This window comes from Agelaius phoeniceus, chromosome 7 (assembly GCF_051311805.1).
Source record: "Agelaius phoeniceus isolate bAgePho1 chromosome 7, bAgePho1.hap1, whole genome shotgun sequence".
NCBI lineage: Eukaryota > Metazoa > Chordata > Aves > Passeriformes > Icteridae > Agelaius > Agelaius phoeniceus.
In genome coordinates this window covers 9,088,273-9,105,544 of record NC_135271.1, presented here as the reverse complement: position 1 = coordinate 9,105,544, position 17,272 = coordinate 9,088,273, and positions in this window count along the sequence as shown.

The window sequence follows — 17,272 nt, the reverse complement described above, 5'->3', positions numbered from 1 at the left end:
AGATGCATCACCAATTGCCTAAATTGTTTCTCGTCTTGCAGATCTGCACTTGCTGGGGAGCCACATTTTACACCAAGGACCTGGGGAACCATTCCCAGCAATTGGGAAAATCCTAGGTGCTCCACCCACCCATAGATGAGGTCTCCAAATTTGCCCCAAAAGCTCTGTCTTCCTCCCCTCTGCTGCTTTAATTGTTTGTAATGATTTAATAAGGAGAACTAGTCTTCCCTGCAGCAAACACAGGCATGTGGCATTTTATTACCTTGATTAGGGCCCCTGTTTGGAATTTCTTTGCTGGGTTTCCTTCTTTGCAGGCTTGTTGCAAAACTTGGAGAAGTCAGTGTGAGAACTGGCTTTTGTGCTGTCAACATTCTGAGTGTTGAGCCAGCACCAAATCCACGCAATTCTATGGGAAGAAAATAATAAGTACAAATGGCATGATTGAAACAAGGAAATGCTCTTGGCTTTGGCATTTTATGTGCACAAATGCACACCAGGAGAGGAAGAGCAAAGCAGGTACAAGCTCCCAGTGCTTGCAGAAGAATGAATGGAAGTAACTTCCTGTTTAGGCTGGAAATCAGGAGAAAATTTGTACCCATCAGAAAGGTGTTGAAGTGGAGCAGCTGCCTAGTGACAACAGACAGGTGGAGAAGTGAAACCCCAAATTAAAGGCTTTTAATGTGGAGTTGTTTGGACGTTGGGGTCCTTAGAAGCAGGTCTTGTGAGTGCCATGGGCAATGCAGGTGGCTTCCCAGGGGAGCATCCCTGTCCAGTGCCAGGGATCTGCTGCCCTGGTCCCACAGAGGGATTTGGGTTGTACCTGATGGCCCAGCAGAGCTTGGGGAAATGCCTCAGTGTTTTTTGGGTTTGAATGGCATTTGGGTCAAATCCAGTTTCTCCTCTGAGGGATGGAGTCTTGAGCTCTCACAGGTTTTGCTTGAACATTTCTTTCATCTGCCCCCCACCCCAAACCCCCCAGCAGATGCCCTGCTCCTGCCACTCTGTGTCTCCCACAGCTGGGATCCTCAGAACTTTTCCCTTGCACTAAAAGAACTGGAAATTGGCTGGGTTTTGTTGCCTCTTGGCAACAAAATTGTCTCCTATTGTGCAGCTCAGGGGGAAAGAAACCTCTTCCTGCCTTCAGTCTGCTGCAACCAAGTGTTTTGTTCCTCTTTGTGAAGAGCTAGGAAGAAACACTTCTTTTTAAGATGAGGGAGCCCAATTCAATTCCCTTAGCATTTTGAGCAAAATAACCAAGTGATTTATGTTGAAAGTCACTCCAAAATTTGGAAGAGATCTTTTTAGAAAATATTTCTCTTGGTGACTGATTAGGAGTGGGTATGGGAAGAAACTCTTTGCATTGAACCACTCAAAGCAGTAATTTCTTCCCAAAAAGTAGATGTAATTACATTTTTTGGGTGAAAAAAAGTAAGTAGTAGTGGACCAAAGGAGCTTCAAGCTGATTTCTATTTGCTGCCAATGACTGAATTAAATGTACAGGGTTCCTATCAGCTCTGCCAGACAAAATGTTGCATTTGGGTTCTTGGTTTTGTCAGAAATCTTTGTAGCATGAATAGTTCATGGACTTCTCTCTGCTGGCTTCAGCCATTCCTGCTGTCCATCATATCTTGCTATTATAAGGCCGCTCTTTTCATTATGTTGTCTTTTAATCCAGATATCTGAGCCTTTTTCTGCTTCTAGTGCCAGTTTTCAGTAGGACAAACATTTTCTCATCTGCGAGTGTATTCAGTGGTGGCCACACAAGTGAAGGCAAGGAGCTGGCAGGTGATAATTGATGAAACTTTCTATAATGGGAAAAACCTCAGCATCCAATTTTCATCTCCTTAGAAATCTCTATTTCTTTTCTTGTCTCTTGTGCTCTTTGTGGCTGGTCTGAGGTTAGTGCTTGGAAATGCAATGATATGGATTCCAATTCTTTTGAGAGAGAATAATCTTGTACACAAAGCCAAATAAATTTAACTTTTCAATATTAGAGCAGTGTGACATCCAGGCTGGGGACCTGGCAGTGGTTGGTGCCTGGCCAGCCTCAGAACACAGAGTTTGTCCCATTTAGGTGAAATTTCATTCATTGGATACAAAGTAAAATTGCCACTTATTTGCTCAGCACTAAAAATCCATCTAAAGCTCATTGCCAAGACTTGCTGCTGAATGATGGGATTAAGCCCTGCAATGGCACCATGAAAGGAGAGACTGGGAGAGGAATAATAAAAAATGCCATTTCCAACCACGTGCAGGCCCTGATGTCCTGCTGTTGGCTTGGTGCTCTCAAAGGGGCTGATTTTGATGGTTTTAGAGGCACTAAGCTGGGCAGTGAAATGCACCTCAGGCAGCAATTGCATCTCTGGTGTCTGCAAGTGCCTTCATCTCCCTTCCTGCTCCTCAGAACTGAAATTCTGCAAGGACTGAGTGAATCTGGGGCTTTGGGAAGGCCCAGTAGTGACAGATTTTGGTGAGATTTGAGTCAGGAGATGGAAGCAGCAGCAGAAGGTGCTGTAATCTTCATTCTTGTGCTCCTCTGCATGCTGATGCAGTGTGAAGGAGGCAGGGATTCCATCAAGCACCTTCTGTAGCTCCTGAGGGAAAAAAACAAGTGGCAAGTTCTTTATTTTGTTAGAGTTTCAGGCTGTGCTGCACCTCAGGGCCAGGCTCTGCCTCTCTCTGCTCCAGCTGGTGCTTCCAAGCTGTCCTCTCTGGTTTTGATTTGCAAACCACCTCTCTGACCAGCTTCCACTTTGCTTTAAAAATTCAGCACCACGTTTGTGGCTGAACGGGTCCCAGAGCTGGGGAGAAGGATTTGAGATGCAATTTGCATCACAGAGTTGTTACAGCGGGGAAAATGTCGCATCCCTCCTGTGCCTGGAGCTGCTAATCTTGTTCTGAACATTGAAAACCTCTTCAGCTTCTCTCATTATACCTAAATTTGATTACTGCTTTGATTTCACACCTCTTCCATGCGGGCTTTTCCTCTCTCCTTGGCTGGAATTGTCAGGCCTGAAAAGAGAAATTTTGTCAAGCCTTGGGACAGTTCCCATTATCTATCCCTGCTCCTAATGCTGCTTTTAATTATCTTGGGAACCTGAGCAAGAGGGGAAAATGGGAGTAGTGAGAGGAAAAGTAAGGCCCAGAGACCAAAGTGTAAATGCAGATTCTGGGTTAGCAGAGTGTGCAGTGTTGTGGGGATCTGGGCCGTGCAAACTGATGTTTTTCTCTGTGAATGGCTGATTCCTTCTGTATCTTCTGAAATTCCTGTGCATTAGGGCTGGTGCTGGAACTGCAGCCACACAAACTCCCCATGGAGCTGTGTGGGACACAGTGGGAATCATTGATTTGCTGCTTTGGATGAAAAGTTGTGACATGAACCTCAGTGTCAGGGAGGTGGCACGTTAATGCTGCTGCTGTCAGACAGTGCCCACACACCGTGTCTGGAGACAGCTCAGGAGAAGATGAAGAAAAACCAGGATTAAATCCCATGTGCCACTGAACTCTCTCAGAGATAAACTGCTTGGAGTGAAGTCTGTGAAGTGACTGGGCAGAGCTGGATGAAAGGGACAGCTCTGAGAAGTGTGTGGTACGTCAGTGATGTCCTAATACTGATCTTTGCACAGAGATGAAAAAGTATCAGTTTGCATGGCCTGAATGTCTGGGTCTGGAAATTGTGTGTTGCAGAAGCTGTGCTGAGCTCCTCTGGCTCTGAAATATCATCTCTACACCTTAGCCAGGAACAGCATCAGAGTTCTGAGCAGATTAATAAAAATCAATCATAACCCAGAAGCAAACCTTGGCAGTACACATTTGTGGCTGGTGAGGACACCAAAAGCTTTCATTCTTGTTCTTGGAGAATGAATTCAGCAATAAAAATCCTCTCTCTTGGCATTAGAATGCTTTAGTTTCAGCTCTTGCCCCAGACTATCAATGTCAAGTGTTTCTCAGGGTGCTTGGCGGTAGGTTATCCCCCATAGCTCTCTGCAGGTTGGTGCTAATTAAAGATGTTCTGTCAGGTTCAGATGTTTTGGTGCCTGACCAGGGAGTGCAGAACAGGGATTCCAAGTGCTGACATTTGCTGTACTAGAAAGTCCCAGGGACAAATTGTTGCCAATTAACACCTTTACCTGGTAGGATCAATTCCTGTTGTGCTTGTACCAGAGTCTGGGGACAGAGGGGGTTTCCAAGGGCAATCTTGGTCCATGTAGGGCTGAGGCTCTGCAGGCTGCTCCAGCCCCTCTGGGTGCTCAGGAACAGGGGTTGCAGTGCACCCTCATTAGCCCTGGGGCTGCCCAGGGAAGAGCCATGGCTGAGGCTCTGCAGGAGCAAGCAGGCTCAGCCCTGCTCCAACATGGGATCCCATGGCACAGGACACGCTGGGATTTGCCCCTGCAGCTACCAAGTGTGTCCAGAGAAACTGCAGGCAGAGGGTGACCTCAGTCAGTGGGACCCCTCTGTGCACAGGGACCCTCACTCCTGGGGTGGCTGTGCCAGCTCCTCCAGGGACCTCCAGCCCTGGAAACTTGGAGCAAGTGGAAACCACAACTTTGCAAATGCTGCCTGTGCCCAAAGTAAATGCAAAGAGAACTGGGATGTGAAAAAGAAAATTTGTTTATTTCCGGAAGAACAGCAACAATACCGAACACTTTTACAATGTAAGAATATTTGTAACAACAACAATCCGTAGAACGTATGTACATAAGAACCTATCTAGTAAAAATATATGAAACGTATTTACAGAAGACAAAAAAAAGTCCTAAATCCTATTCCTGAAGAAAACAAACTGTAAAACATATGTACAAAAGGGTGGCATCCTTGTCCGGAATGTCCATCAGTCCTGGACGAAAAGCAAGTGTGCCGTGGTCACTCCAGTCAGGCACAGAGGGCTCTTCCATGTGCCCCCAGGCTGGCACATGCTGGCACAGCAGGACTTTGCTGCCAGAGCTGAGCCTGGCTGGGTCTGGGCTGGAGCTCGTGTGGCCCAGAGCGAGCGCAGGACAGGCTGCGGATGGCACCAGACTCCAGCGCACGGGGTGCCACGTCCCTGAGCAGGGACCAGCCCAGCTCCAGCCTGGCAGCAGGGGACCCACTCTGCCTGTGGGGACCACATGCCTGTCCTGCTGCTGGCATTGGTCTTCATCCCAAGATCATAGGCTCTTCCTCATCTTTCTCATCAATGTCCATTTCTTCAATGTACTCTTCCATTTCCACTTCCATCTCCTCTTCCTCATCCACATCCACTTCCATTTCTTCTTCCACATCCATATCCACCTGCATCTCTTCCTCTCCAGTCTCTTCCTCCATTTCCACGTCCTCCTTTGTTTGAGTCTCGATATCCACCTCCATCTCTTCCTCTCCAGTCTCTTCCTCCATTTCCACATCCTCCTTTGTATAAGTCTGGATATCCACCTCCATCTCTTCCTCTCTGTCTGTGACAGCCTGCAGAGGTGGCAAAACCTCAGAGTGGGGTCCCTGTCCTACACCATCCCACAGAGCTGCACCCCACCTGGGCAGGTGTCCCCCTCCATGGAATGGCACCATACCTTCCTCAGGACAAACGTGAGCATCCTGCAGTGGTGGATGACAAAATCCAGGCACTGGGGAGCTCTCAGGACTGACGGAGGTACCAGGGAGCAGGTGACAAGAAGGGCGGCAGGGGTGGACAGGAGCAGAGTGCAGCGTGGGCTGACACAAGGGCCAGTGGTTGAGTTGTGCTCTTTGCTGGGTGCTGGCAGTTCCACCTGGAACGGGGGATGTGACATCACAGTTCCCAGGAGTCCAGGGCCAACTGAAGTGGGCAGCGGGGATCCCTGGATGGTTGGGCTTGGAAGGGACCCTGAAGATCATCTTGTTCCAAACTGAGCAATCTTCCCCCAGGCCTTGGGAAAGCCCTGTTGCCAAGGATGGGGCACCCACAGCCTCTGTGCCCAGCCTGGGCCGGTGCCTCACCACCCTCAGTGTAAAACAGCAGCTCCCTTAGATCCAGCTTCAATCAGCCTCCTGCACTTGAAAGCCATCCCCCTTGTCCTGTCAGCAGAGGCCCTGTTGAACACTCTGTCCCCTTCTTTCCTGTGGGACCCTTCCAGCCCTGCACAGCCACAGTGAGGCCTCCCAGCGTCTCCTCTTTCCAGGCTGAGCATCCCCAGCCCCAGCTGGACAGCAGTCAGTCAGATCAGGGCATGTCAAGGCTGAAGGGTAGCAAATAGTATCAGGAACTATGGAGAGATGGAAGCTTTAGACCCAGGTTTGCCTCCAAATTGTACAAAATTAATAACAGTGGAGGGGGAAATGGTGGGACACTTGTTCTGTTCTAACTGGTGAATTTTATTTTATTTTTTTCTTCTTTTCTGTCATGCTGACCCAGGTTTTTCTGTTGGAAAGGAAGCTTGGCACAATGTCCACTGTCTTCTCCATTTCTGAAACACCAAGCAGAGTCTGGACAGGCTGATGATGCAGAGCAAAACCTGCAAATCTACTGGTGATCCTGAGCCTGGGGGTGCAGCTAAACCCAGGCAAAAGGAATTTCTGGAAAGTTGAGCCTGGTTTACATTTTCTTGAGTTTGGCTATGCCAACTTAACCACTCATTAATAAAAAAGCCAATAAAAAGCTCAAACCAAAACAGACAAAAACCCAAAGAAACAAACCCACACAAACCAATCAAACAGATAAAAAACCCCAAATAAAACCAAAGGCAATGAGGAGTTAGTATTAGTTGTGAGGATATCACAGCAGGCAAATGGCTGCTTCCCACAGGATCACCATAAAAAGCCACATCTAACAGCTGCTCCAAAATAGACCCAACAGGAGAAAAATAAAAAGTGATCCATGGCAACTTTAGGGGCAGCTCCACATGAAGGTGAAGGATGAGCCCTGGTACAGATCCAGCATTCCCCACCCTCCAGGCTGCTGTTTGCTCCTGATGAAAGACCCTTGCAGGACTGTGGCCCCTCTCAGTGCAGTGTAAATCATTGCCACAGCTCTCAGCTGGGCCACTGGCATTGCCAGAGCGAGATCCAGGCACCATCCTGAGCATCTGTGGAAGCTCCTGAGCATCTTCATGCCTGGAACCACAAAACACCTCAGGCTCTCCCTGGACTGGCTTTTCAGGGGAGGTTTCCATATCCCTGGGAGATCTGTTCATCCCTCAACATGTCTGACTTTGTGTACAATGATGCATTTGGGTTCCTCCCTTGCTCCTGTGTGCCAGTGAGAAACCATCCATGTGAATGGAGCATGTTGTGACCAGGAACATTTATTCCTGGATTGCCATTTTGCTTCACTGTCACTCAGCTGAACATTGTCCTTATCTAAGAAGGCCTTATAAGAAATGTGTAGGAATTTTGGCGCTGAGAGGAGCAGAAAGCACATTTTCTACACAACATTCCCAGCAGATGCAATTTCCCTGGCAGAACAGTGATTGCCATTCATCTTCCTGGGAAGAATGTGGAGAGCCATTCAGAGATCACAGGTTCAGCTGGCCTTTGGCTTTGTGTACCTCATTTCACATGGCCAGTTTCAAGGGCCATTAAAAGAGGCACATGTTTGCCTTGCTACCCAGAAGTGCTGTAGTTATTTCCAGGAGAAAACCAGAAATGGATTGTCCTGTGGTGTGATAGAAATCCCAGCACAATTGTGACTCTGAGAGCAAAGACAGCCTGTGCTTTTTGGGGCTGTAACAGCTGAGAGTGTGGCAGAGCAGTTTTTACATTATTTTTAGAGTCCTGAAAACATTGTTCCCAAAACAATCTTTCTCTCCTGTCTTCTGCCATAACTGTGGAACAGTTTGCCAGCTTCTAGTTTTCTTGTTGAAAACTACAAAAGACTGCAAAAATACAAAAGACGGCAGGGTTCTGTTCATTCTATGTGAAATTGGCCAATTGCAACCAAGTGTGGAAGTCTTTTTCAAATTGCTTTGTGGTTTCATTTTTAGCCATGATTTAGCTTATGCTTGTGACAATTTCCCCAGCTCTCCTTTTTTAAAGCTCTCCTGAGATTACAGACCGTAGCCACACACAGCTGAGCTTGTGTACATTGAAATGCTAAAGAAACGTCACCCTGTAGTGTTGCCATAAAGCCACCAACTGCTTGAAAATCCTGCTGTGTATTGTTGGCCAGGGTGCTTAATAGGTTAGCTGCCAGGCTTTGGGTATGGGCAAGTGATAGCAGGGTTGATCTGAGAGGAGTTTGTGTCTGTCCAGTATAAGAGCTCACAGTGCTTACTTTCTTGAGTAAGACTTCTTGATCAATAGAATTTAATACTCCCAGTTCAGACCCAATCCATCCCCTTAAGTCTTTTCTACACCTATCATTTGGTGTCTGGGAATGGATCCACAGCTCCCATTCTTTTAGGCTTTGCTGTATGAGTGGGCAGTATTGCTGTTTAATTTTGGAAACATTAGCTTGTATCTTTACCTCCAGCTTTTTCAGAGAGTACTGTGGATTTAGAGGCAACAATTGTTCATTTGTTTGTCTTACCCCAGAGTGAAAGACTATATTATTTCACTTATGGGTCCCGTTCTACGGAGTTGTTTGCTGATGTAAAGTTGTTTGTTTTGATTTTAATTTTAAATGTCTGTTGTGTGACCCATTCCGTTTCGCTCCTTGTCGAGTACCCAAGGCATGGTAACTGGTTTCTTTAGATACATTGCCTGCCTGTAGGCAAGCATTTCAGAAACCTTCAGAAACCTTACACTGGCCCCTGGTAGTATTACAAAGGATGCTTTACGAAGTTCCCACTACAAATAGTTGAGTATTCTGAGTACCTCAGCCCATAAGAGGATGCAGCTGTGCTATTGGATTCCATGCATATCTGGGTTGCCCTCACGTGGTCATGAAATTGGACATGATATACCCTAATAGGACGATTGTGCTCCTGGCTACCCCTCCAGCTTGATTGGTTACTATTTCTGATGGCCTGGAATATCCCAAGAGTGAAATTCAATTCTCAAAAGCAGATCCTGTATGAGACCTGTTCCATGTACTAAGCATACAAGCAGGACAATTTCTAACTCTAGTCGCACAAGAGCTGCCTGTTGGAAACAATATTTGTTGGGTCGGATTCCTGGCGGGCTCAATTCCTGGATCTCTGTGTGATGATGGTCCTCCCACCCCACCTGTGCGCCGCAGAAGAAGGCAACTATCTTGTGCTAGGTTATAGTCTCCCATTTTAATTTGCATAGTGCAAAAATCCTGATAGGATTCACATGAAAATGAATTCACACACTGCTTGTTAGAAAGGTTGCAGATGCGCATGATCACTTGAGCAATCTTCTCTGAACGAGGTTTGTGAGTTTCAAATTTACAAGCCGCAGAGATCCTGCTTTCAAGTGGGACAAGAAAGGCAGGCATGGAGTCAGGTTTTCCTCAATCTTTAACTGCTCGGTCATTAGTCCTTAAAAGGGCATAAAGTGCTTTTACCTTTTTAATCTCTTTTAGCCAGTTAGGTCCTGAATATTTTTGAGTGTTCCATCTACCAGGATCTTGCAGGCCAAGGAGATCATTATGGTAGTGACAGTCATCTGCTGTGGCTTGGATTCTGATTAGAAGTATCGGGAAGACGATGATGGTGTGAAATGCATCTTGGTTTCTCCTGTTCTTTCTGAGGTCCACTTTTGGACTCCACTTGCCTTTTGCAGAAACATTTTAATTCTGGAATAATGTATCCAAGAGATGAATGCTTTAAGCTTTAAAGGCTGTGTAAGTGATTAAAAGCACTAAATAGACTCCTTTCCATTTTGGGATAAGAGGCTTTCTACCTGGTCTACCTGGTCCCCAGGCTGGATTTGTGGAGAGGAGCATCCTCTTGCTCATGTGCTCAAAATGTGTTGGTTTATTTTCTGCAGCTGTTGTGTTAGTTGGACAACATGGTTCTGGAGATAACCCTCTCCAACTTGTGCAGTATCTTCCCCTTGCTAGTTTTGCTTATATGGTCTTCTGTACAGTATTTCAAAGGGATTCAGATTTTCTTTTGTTCTTGGTCTTATCAAATCCATTATAAAGCCAAAGGTAGGGCCTGGGGCCAAGGTATGTTGGCCTCTGGTACAGTTTTGACTATCTGTTGTTTTACCGGATAATTCATCTTTTCCACCTGGCCACTGGCCTGGGGCCAATCCAGTGTGTGTAGGTGCCAGTTGATTTGGAGATTATTGCAAAGTTGCTGTGCAATACTTGCTAGGAAACGTGTTTCTCAGTCAGAGGAGATGTCTAAAGGCACTCTGAACCAGGGCATTATATTGTTTACCAAAATGTTGAAAACTTTGGCTTTATTTGTTTCGGTTGGGAATGCCTCAGGTCATGCTGAGAAGGTATCAGTTAAAGGCAGAAGGTATTTCTACCCCCCTTTTCTTGGCAATTCAGAAAAGTCAACTTGCCAGTGCTGTCCAGGATATTGTCCCTTGTCTACTGTGCCAAGCTCAACTCTAGTCCTGGTTTGTGGATTGGCTCTAAGACGTTATTTCACACCCTTGGGTTACCTGCTTTACACTAGAGTACAGGTTGCATCTTACTGTTGTCCTTATCAAATAATTATGTAAGGCATCCCCTTCCCAGTGTACACAATTATGTTCATCTTTAATTAATTTCCATGATGCTCTTTCTGGCATAACTGTCTATCCCTGAGGAGCTGAAAAAACATAATGTTTTCATTCTGCTTTCAAATTCTTTGTTAATTCTAGATCTTTCTGATTATACGGCATACATCACTGTCATATTGTTCCTTACCTTTGGGCATTAGTGCCTGAATCTCAGCATGGCTTTGTTCTGCTGCTCTTTTTGCAACCTGTTACCTCTTTTGGGGTCGGTTTCCCCTTTCTGATGTCCTTTTCAGTGCAGAATTGCAACCTCTTGAGGCAGTAGTACTGCCTGCAGCAATTTTAAGATTTCTTCTGAATGCTTCAACTGCTTTCCTTGAGCTGTCAATAGTCCTTGATCTTTCTAAACTGCTTCATGGGCGTCTATTACTCTAAAGGCATTCTTGGAATCTGTTCATCTATTGATCCTTTTTCCTCAGGCTGGTCAGAAGGTACGGGTTAAAGTGATTATCTCTGTCTTCTGAGCTGACTTGTGCAGGGCTTCTATCTCCTATTGCTCCGTGCAAATTGTATATCCTGATTTTCACTGATCTGCTCTTACAAAGCCACTCCCATCTGTGTACTGAGATTCTGCTCTTGGAATTGGGGTTTCTTTAAGATCTGGGCAGCTGGAATAAAGTGGACTGAATGGTTTTGATCCAGTCATGCTACAAAGGCTCCTTGTCTGTCTAGTGAGTAGCTGGGAATGCTGCTGGATGAACTAGAGAAGAGATTTGTTTTGTAATGCTGCCTTGTTCCACCAACATTGCCTGATATTTAAGGAATCTGGAGGGTGAAAGCCAATGCCACCCTTTTGGTCAAAAATTGCTGCTACTGGATATGAGATAAACACAATTATTTGTTGACCTAGAGTGAATTTCCAGGCTCCTTGGATGTCTGAAACAAGAGCAGCAACTGCTTACAGTCAGGCTGTCCCCTACTGACTGCATCCAGTTGTTTGGAAAATGATGCTATTGCTCTCTTCTATGGGCCAACTGTTTGAGCTAGTGCACCTAATGCCATCCCTTGCCTCTACTAAGAGAAAAGCTGGAAGGGTTCCCAGACATATGTCCAGCCCAGAGCAGGTGCTCTTTTCAAGTCCTCCTTCAGCTTTTGAAAGGCTTTCTTACTTTTGGGTTTCCATTTCAGGTCTCTGGGATTGTCTTCTAAGAGCTGCTACAGTGGCTTAACCAGCAGTCCACAGCCACTACCACAGTTAATGCAGCATCCAGTCACTCCTAGAAAGGTTCTCAGTTCTTTGGCATTAGTAGGGAGTGGGGTTCCGTGGGTGGTCCCTTTGCCGTCCTGTCTTAGTCCCTGCTGCGCTTGGGATATTTTGTATCCTCGGTAAATGACTTCCTGTTTGATTATTTGAGCTTGATTTCTGGATGCCTTGTATCCACTTAGTCCCAGGTCATTTCATAGGCTTACTGTCCATTCCAGTCTTTTTAAGTTTCAGTGGCTAAAAGTAGATCATCTACCTATTGTAACACAATTCCATTTGTGGACGGGCTTACCCAACTTTCAAGGTCCTCAGCAAACTGTTTTCCAAATATGGTTGGACTATAGTTGAATCCTTGTGGCCCTACAGTCCAGGTAAATTGACTTGTCCTTCCAGTCTCTGGGTTTCCCCATTCAAAGGCAAACCGGTTTTGGCTGCCAGGGTCCAAGGGTATACAGAAGAAAGCATCCTTGAGATCTGAAATGGTAAACCATCCATATTCATCTTTTAGTTTGCTTAGCAAAGCATATGGATTTGCAACCACTGGGTGGAGATCTCCAGCTATTTTGTTAATAGCCTGTAGGTATTGAACCAGACTGTAGTTCAAACCATCAGGCTTTTGTATGGGTAAAATAGGTGTATTCTATTCAGATTCATATTCCAGTAACAGCCCAAATTTTAGACAATTGTCTACAACAGGCTTAGCAATTTTTATGTTTTCCACCTTAAGTGGATATTGTTTCATTCTTATTGGTCATGTTCCAGGTTTAAGTCTAATGATTACAGCTTGTGCTGCTTTGGCCTTACCAGGGGTCCCATCCACCCAGACTTTAAGACAAAGCTGACTAAGAACTTCTTCTGTGTCTCTTCTGATTTGGACAAAGCTGTAATGAGAGCTAGACTTAGAACACGATTATTTGTTGGTCATTGACTTTGATCTGAACTCCTCCAGGGCTAAACTACATTTCAGCCTGTTGGAACCTGTTACAACATTCTCATGTCTCCAACAAATCCTTCCAATGAGGTGTTTTGGGGGCATAGGCAGATGTAGGAACTGATGCATTCCTACTGTGTTTCCCAGTTCATAAGATCGTGGTTTTAGAAAGGATACCTTCTGCTGTTGACTTGTGGCTCCAATAACATTCACAACTTTACCAGGATCAATTTCTTCCAACTTTAATACAGAATGTGTTGCAGCTGCATTCACCAGACATTTCATTTTCCTCATTTTTTCCCCAGTTCTCTTTTGACCAGAGGGTTTTCTGGGGGGATGCCCTCCAGCCAACCCTTGCATTGATTCAGTTCTTCAACCACCTTGGCTTTGAGTTGCAGGCAGTCTCTCTTCCAATGCCTTTCTTTCTTACAATAGGCACATTGAGTGGTCCAGAGTTTAGGGATAGGTTTCTGCCCACCCCAGCCATTTCTTTGTCCTGAGTGTAAGGAGTAAAAAGTTGTCCATTTTTAAAAGGTTTAGAGTCAACAAGTTAAACCAATTGCTACTAAGTTAGAGCTTTAATTATTTATTGTTAATAGCTTCATTTTGCAATTACCTGTTGTTAAGAGTGTTATTCTTTAATTACCTGTTGTTAATAGTTTAATTGTTAGAAATCCCCCTTTGTCGGGTATCACCCCTGCTGCTTCCTGGAAAATGGCACCCAGGACTGTGAGGAGGGAGTGACGTCAGAGCTTGGATGCAAATGTAGAAACACTTGGCCAAGTCCAGCAAAGAAAAACCCCTCAAACAACGAGCCAGCACTGAATTAAACAATCTAAGTGATGTCTAAGGGTAAGCAACTGAATCCAGGGTGTGCTAAGACCTTTGAACCTCTCACCCTAACCCAGAGATGTCAGCTAGAAAGAAGACCTCAAATGTTAAATCGAAAATGGGAATCTCCTGGTGCTCTGGTGAGGACGGAAGCCCCGGCTCTGCCTGCACACCAGGGGACAGAGCTGCACCCTCCTCCTCCCTGCCACTCCTGGGAGCAGTGGCGGCGGCGTGCGCATGACCCATCGAGCCCCCACCCAAGCTGACCTTAATAAAGGCACTAAAAAGGAGAAAAAATCTCCTGCCCTTTTCATTTATCCCAGCAAGACCTCCCAGCTGATTCCAATGTCTCCTACTCCCTTCTGGCTTGGATGGCCCTGTTCAGAAGGTCTTGTAGGATTCCCACAGATCTGGGCTGTTGCCATGGCTCTGGTCTTCTCACTTTGAGTCTTTCAAGCCTGGAGGCAACGTGCCAGCCCATCATGCTCTGACCTGGAAAATCAAGCCCAGTTTCCCCAAAGAGCTCAAGAACTAGGGACATCTTCTGGATCCAGTGAACCAGTATCCCAAGAATAGCACCAGGAGACACTAAAGACGACATCATCGCTCAGCGCTGCTGGAAGTCCTGGCACAGCTGATGGTGGGCACAGCTCTTGTGGCTTCAGCCCTCTCCCTGCCTGTCCTGTAGACGCTCCCTCCCTCTAGCCCTCATACACTGCCCATCACCTTTTATTCTCTCCACTATTCCTCCCTTTTGATAGCTCTGCCCTCAGCCTGTCCATCACCATTTTCTTCCTCCACTCTCCCTCCCTGTTGACAGCTCCCTCCCTCCAGCCCTCAGACACTGCCCATCCCCTTTTTCCCTCCCAGCTCATCCCTTTGCTTTGCCTTCCATTAAAAAACAGTTTGTCTTCTTCACTTTGCCTGCATCCCTGTGGAGCTGAAGCAAATCCGAGGCCCTGGGACACATAGGCCCCTGCTGCCGTTCTCTGCCACGCTGTGTTTTGTGCACTGACAAAGAAGAATGAGGGCAGGTCAGGCTGGAAAGGTCCCTGTGCTGAAGGTGCAGTTCCACAGCACCGTGCAGTTCCACATCTTGCTGAGCACCTGGGAGTCCTTGAATTTTGGAAGAGCCAACCTGAGTATGCTCTGAAGCCAGCTGAGAGGGCTTCCATGGCAAGCATCCACGGAGGGCAAAGGAGCTTGGAATGCTGGAAGCTTTCAAGAATAGCTTCCTGAAAGCACAGCAGCGCTCCATCCCTGCACAGGATGAGGAAGAGGGCAGAAGCAGAGAGCATCCAGGCTTAGCAGGGAGATCTGGCTGTGCCTGAGGGCAAATGAAGCAGCAGCACGGTGCCCGAGACTCGGACGCGCGGCCGTGCCGGTGCCCGCAGCGCTGCCAGGCAGTGCCGGGATCCCGCCTGTGCTTCTGCTCCCCACAAGTGAGGAACGGCAGCCCCAGGCTCAGAGCCAGCCAGAAATACAACCAAGGGAGAGCAGAGGGAGGGCACCCTTCCAGTCTCTCTTGGGCATGGCCGCAAAACAGCGCCTGCTGCTTCTTCCTCCGCCTGCGTTTGGGCTGTGCTGGTGGCAGAGCCAGCCAGGTTGGGCTCTGTGTTCCAAAGCCTGTTGGGAGCGGGCATGAAAAGCGCGGCTTGCACAGCAGAGAGTCCTGGAAGGTGCTGGCAAGAGCATCCTGCAGGAACAGGGCGCTGGTCCCTGGCCAGGAACAGCCTGGTTTTGGTGCCGTGAGCGCAGGCAGGAGTTGAGGCAGGTGAAGAGGCCATGGGCAGCTTGTGTTTCTGGAGGGCCTGGGGCTGCACCTCTGAACCTGCACCTGGAAACTCACTTGGGGCAAGAGGAACTAGAGCTGGAGTGGCTGTCCTGAAAGGACCTGAAGTCATTCAGCCTTGCCAGCGTTTCTTAAGGGTGTCTTGGTGCTCCCCAGGAAAGCTGCACATTTGGGGAAAGACCTTTGGAGGAAAGGGGCTTGCTTCTCAAGGAAAGTGCTTCCCAGGGAGCTCCCAGTGAGGCAGGTGCGAGTGTCCCCCTTTGGCTCTCTGTGCTCCTTTCAGTCCTCGAGGCCTGTTGCACATGGCAGTGGGGCAGGGAGAAGGCAGGGAAGAGCAGGTTTGGCATCTGCCTGGACCTGTGGAAACCAACCCAAGCACCTGCAGCAGGATGTGTAATCCCCTTTGGAGAGAGGGTGGGCAGGAGCATCTGTGTCCAGCCATGAGCTCCAAAGCTCTTTGTGAGAGCTGTGAATTAAAAGGCCTTTGCACACACACTTTTCACATCTTTCCTGTCTGCTGTGTTTCAACTCTTGGCAATATGCATTTGCCTGCTGCTTGGTGGCAGCTGCTGTGGCCCAGGGCCAGCACAGAGCTGGGCTGTGTGGGCAAGGCAGCGTGGAGAGCCTTGGCTGATCTTGGTGCGTCCCTGGCCTCAGCAAAGGCCTCCCAAGGTGTCCTGCTCATTGGCTCTCCCTGTGCATCTTGGAGAGAACAAGGCAGGCATTTCTGGCAGCTGGGCATCAGCCAGCCTTAAAATGGGGGCGTGTGGTGGAGTGAGCGCAGCTGAGATACGCTGAGCGCAGCCCAGTGCTCCTTGCTCCTCTCTGCTGAGCCGGGAGCGTTTGTCTGCTTTCGGGATGGCCCTGGCTGTGTCAGGGCTGCTCCGTGGACACGAGACAGCCGGTCCTGTCCCGCTGGGTGCCAGCAGTGCCTGGCAGCAGCCCTGCACCCACGTCAGGATGCTGGCCAAGAGAGGCCCTGGAAGCTGAGGCAGCTGATTTGAAGCTTTTGCAGATACACAGAAGCGTTCCCTCAGGATACAGCAGTCCTGAGGGGCCTCCCCAGAGCTGCCTGATGCTGCCCACTCCTTGTGGCACCAGTTGCTTTCCTGTGGGATGTTCTACCTCCCCCAGGAGTGAAGAGGGAGCTGGGGAAAGAGCTTGCCCGGCTGCTCTGGATCCTTTCCCAGCAGCCCTGGCTGAGTGGAGCAGTCCGAGCTGAGCGCAGAGGTGCCCATGGAACAGCCGTGCCCAGGAAGGCTGGCTGGGAAGGATGATCCAGGAACCCCAGGCCTGGCAGCCTGGCTTTGCTGCCAGGGAAGGCCTTGGAGCAGACCCTCCTGAGTGCCATCCCACGGCAGGTGCAGGGAACCAGGGGCTCTGCTGGAGGCTGGGAAAGCTCTGCGGAGGGACGGGCACAGCTGGGGGTCCTGGTGGGCTGTTGCGGGCTTCTGTGGGGGTGTTTGGGGGGGTGGATGTTGGGCGGCGCGTTGGGGATGGAGTTGTCTGGAAGGTGAGAGGTCTGGGCTGGAATTTGAGTCAGTTTGAAGGCAGCATCTGTGCTTTGGCACAGCTTTGCTGTTGGACGGCAGAAAGAATATCTGTGACTATTTCTTTTACTGGTCCTGTTTCTCCTGCAGGGAACAAGAGGGGAGAGCTGTACTTTATTGGCCACTTAGAGATCTGTACTGGGGGAGGATCGGCCCTTTTGCCATCTCCTCATTTAGTTGGGTTACTGTTGTAACACTGAGGGGTCTTCATTCCTTGAGAGCTTTTATTCCTTAAGAGAATTAGGAGATTATAATCCCTTCATGGAAAACCATTTGCAAACCAAAGAATGGCCTTCCTTTTGGCCTCTCTGTAGTGTTATGTTTTGTAAAGGGACTTCCAGTGGATGATGTTAAGGCATATGTGTTGCTGC